This window comes from Monopterus albus, unplaced genomic scaffold (genome assembly GCF_001952655.1).
Source record: "Monopterus albus unplaced genomic scaffold, M_albus_1.0 scaffold41.1, whole genome shotgun sequence".
Taxonomy (NCBI): Eukaryota; Metazoa; Chordata; class Actinopteri; order Synbranchiformes; family Synbranchidae; genus Monopterus; species Monopterus albus.
Genome location: NW_018127921.1, coordinates 3,999,583 through 4,003,287, shown reverse-complemented (window position 1 = coordinate 4,003,287; position 3,705 = coordinate 3,999,583). Strand labels below are relative to the sequence as shown.

General features: G+C 39.3%; 1 protein-coding gene across 1 annotated transcript in view; it reads right to left on the bottom strand.

Moving 5' to 3' along the window:
* wnt5b (wingless-type MMTV integration site family, member 5b) overlaps positions 1-2,540 on the bottom strand; it is a 95,859-nt gene extending 93,319 nt beyond the window's left edge. The window contains 1 exon segment of the mRNA XM_020599559.1: positions 1,977-2,540. The gene's annotated coding sequence lies outside the window, so the exon portion shown is untranslated.
* Positions 2,541-3,705: the final 1,165 nt, after the last annotated feature.

The window sequence follows — 3,705 nt, the reverse complement described above, 5'->3', positions numbered from 1 at the left end:
TTCTGTGTTTTTAAATTTTAACAAAAACTTTAGCTCAGATGCAATTTCTTATGCTTATTAGTTAAAAGATTGTGTGTTTGTTAGAACTGCAGTTAAAGGTCACCATAAGGGCTGAGAGCCAACTCATGCATTGCGCATCTGCATGTCCGCTAATGTAGAGTGATGTAATTTTCATCATCTTCCCAGGTCTGCACGAACTCTGTGCGGACGTCCACATGGAGGCCAAAGGGGGCGTCTGTGTGGATGGTCCACACAGCAAAAGCTCCAACTGCACATGTACCACAGTGCTTCCAAATCGTTGGAGTAGAAGATGGAAGATAAAAGGCAGGCCATCAATCAGAAGTATGAATAGGAGCGTGTGCACACCTCTCATTCAGATCTATGTATTCATAAGGGTATGCACAAAGCATGAATTCCCCTTAAGGAGGTCTGCTGATCTCTGGACATGTCATTAGCAAAGAGAAAAAAAAACAAACAAACACGGAAAAGCACCTACATGAAATCCCCCAGCCGCAGTCATACAAGTACATAAACATACATACTTATACAGTAAATAGTTGTGCAAAGTCAGAGAAATGCGTTTGTTCATTTATACAAATACATTTTCCCAATGGTATTTAGAGGCTTTTTGGACACAGTCTGTCAAATAAAAGCGTACTCCACTATTTCCTTGCATTCTCCCTGCTCTGAACATCCATTGGTACATTGTTTGATTGCACAGCTGACCTCTGACCCACAGCTGCCACCAACTCCACACAGTACACTCCACACGTTATATAAACTCACCAGCCACTTTATTAGGTACACCTGCACAACTGTTACAATTGTTTCTAATATTCTGACCTTCTCATGTATGTACCTGGGGAGGACAAAAATACAGAAACACCTCTAAATATAATGTAGTCGAGTACAACACCACCTTTAACTATGACCTCAATAATAAACATAACTAAATGTATACATTTATGACAATTTCACTAAAAACTGAAACATTTTGAGCTTCATAAATACAGATGTTAAGGCAATTCATTGAATTACATACAACTGTACAGGTGTACCTAATAAAGTAGCCAGTGAGTGAATAAGAGAATGCATATAGGCCAATAAACTGCTATGTAGCATGTGTACCATCTCCCACACACAGTTTTTCTAATACAGTAAATGTGGAAATCCTCCTCCAGTGTCACCAGTATGATCTGTGGATTTATAACACCAGTGAGAATTCTAGTGAAACTGGTCCAGAGTTTCCTAGGAGTTACAGTCATGTGTCAGCGTGCAGATAGATGGCATCCAGCCTCCAGCCCAAATGAAGGCAGAGCAACTTCTGCATACTGAGAGAAACATTTGTGCAACATTTCGACCAAAATAGTCCTGGTCTCCACCGCAAAGTGGGAGAGCTGCCTTCATTTAGGCCATTGGGTTTGGCAATTACACACACACATACGCTGCATTTCACCACTGTAATATGGAAGCCAAAGACATGAAATAAGCCTATTCTGTAAGTAGACTGTGACAAAGGAAACATTGTGGGGACAAAAACGACTACAAGTTCAAATGGAGCAAAGCCCAAAACCAAGCTGTCCAAGTCCAAACCAACCTTCAGATGTATATATCCTGTTCAAATGATCATAGCACTGTTCTGATTAAGCAGCAGGTATCAATTCAATCCAACCCAGTAACACCTAAAAACTTTTTATTAATTACTTTGACCTATTTTTAAACAGTTTTCGGGAAAAAGATGACAGACAAATATACACAATAACTTCAAACTAGCATAAGGTACAAATAAATCTAAACATTACTAACATATCACTGATAGGTGGTAATGCAAATCTATATCTCATTCCTGCAGCAGTTAATTGTCACTGTGTATGCGGAGTATGTATTTAAGTTGTAATAACCTTCTTGTACTTTGTGTTACTCCTTTTGAAAACGTATCTTCCAAAAGTCTCTTTAAAGATGAGTGCAATTCTTACCTGGTGGGATGTGCTCAAATACAGCTGTTGATCAGCTCTCCGAGTAAACCTTCTCCTTCCACCATCAGAAGCGCTCAAGTCCAAAAAATGTGGCTCTCCGTCCGTCTGGGAAACTACAGACAGATTAAGGTTTTTACTGAAAGGGAAACCCCTTCAAACAGGTCCTACAGCAGCCTGAATCGGACCGCTCACTGTTTATCTATGCTGATTCTTCCAAGCGTCAATTTCTGTGTCACCCTTTTCAATGCTCGATGACCTTCCCTGAACAATGCTACACCAAAGTCATTGTTAGAGTCTCAAAAAGTCGATTTAGGGAAACACGCAAAAAGAATATAATGCAGCCTCTAGCGATTCGTAGACCTGTCAGTACACACGAGGTCCAAACTTATCATGCAGAAATAAATGTTGGAAATCGGTGGCACACGCTCCTCGTTGCGTATCGCTGTGCCCTCAGCAACAGGTGTCAGTAATATGGGGAGATTCCTTTAGGACCATCAAAAGTTTCCAAACGCTTCCCAACTAATTACACACGTAGGGAAAAGCGGGAGGAGGGTGGAGGGAGGGAGAGAGAGTGTGCTCTCCGTGGGCAGAGAGAGAAAGAGAACAGAGTGAGGCAAAAGAGCCAGAAGTTTCTTCTGTCTGTGCTGTCTCTGATGTGGAGGCTGTCCACCGGTGGGGAGTTACACAGAAAAGGGTGACTTTGACATGACAAGAGATAAACTGAGGGGCTGAAACGCTGTCAGGAACGGGATTTGAAATAACGCCCCCATTCGGGGACCAGAAGTCCCTGAAAGTCGAAAAGAATTTATCTTTGAGTCTGGCAAAAAAACACGAAAGCAAAGAGCAACTAGAAAGTTGCATTTTCTGAAGAAAATGCGTATGGATGCTGAGTGCTGAAAAATCACCCTGAAAAAGCTGAACATTTTGACACCTGAATGCTTTTGCTAGCTGAAAGAATGCTGAAGTTGGAATTTCCCCATTTATTTGAATGGGGCAAGTTTTCAAAATAAAGCTAAATGTTTTAAAAGTATGAAGTTTAGAAAACTTCTGAAGAGAAGCATGAATGTCCTTGAAGAGTTGAACATTTTGATAGCTGAAAGAGTTGAAAGTATGCTGAAGTAGAATTTCCCCATTCATTTGAATTGTGCAAGATTTTCAAAATAAAGCTAAATGTTTTAAAAGTATGAAGTTTAGAAAAATTCTGAAAAAAGCCATGAATGTCCTTAAGGAGCGGAACATTTTGATAGCTGAAATTATGCTGTAGTAGAATTTTCCTATTCATTTGAATGGGACAAGATTTTCAATGTAAAGCTAAATATTTCAAAAGTATGATGTTTAGAAAATGTCTGAAGAGATGCCTGAATGCCCTTGAAGAGCTGAACATTTTGATAGCTGAAATTATGCTGAAATAAAATTTTCCCATTCATTTGAATGGGGCAAGATTTTCAAAATAAAGCTAAATATTTCAAAAGTATGGTTAGAAAACTTCTGAAGAGAAGCATGAATGTCCTTGAAGAGCTGAACAGCTTGATACCTGAAATAGCTGAAATTATGCTGAAGTAGAATTTTACCATTCATTTGAATGGGGCAAGATTTTCAAAATAAAGCTAAATATTTCAAAAGTATGAAGTTTAGAAAACTTCTGAAGAGAAGCGTGAATGCCCTTGAAGAGCTGAACATTTTGATAGCTGAACTTATGCTGAAGTAAAATTTTCCCATTCATTCACAT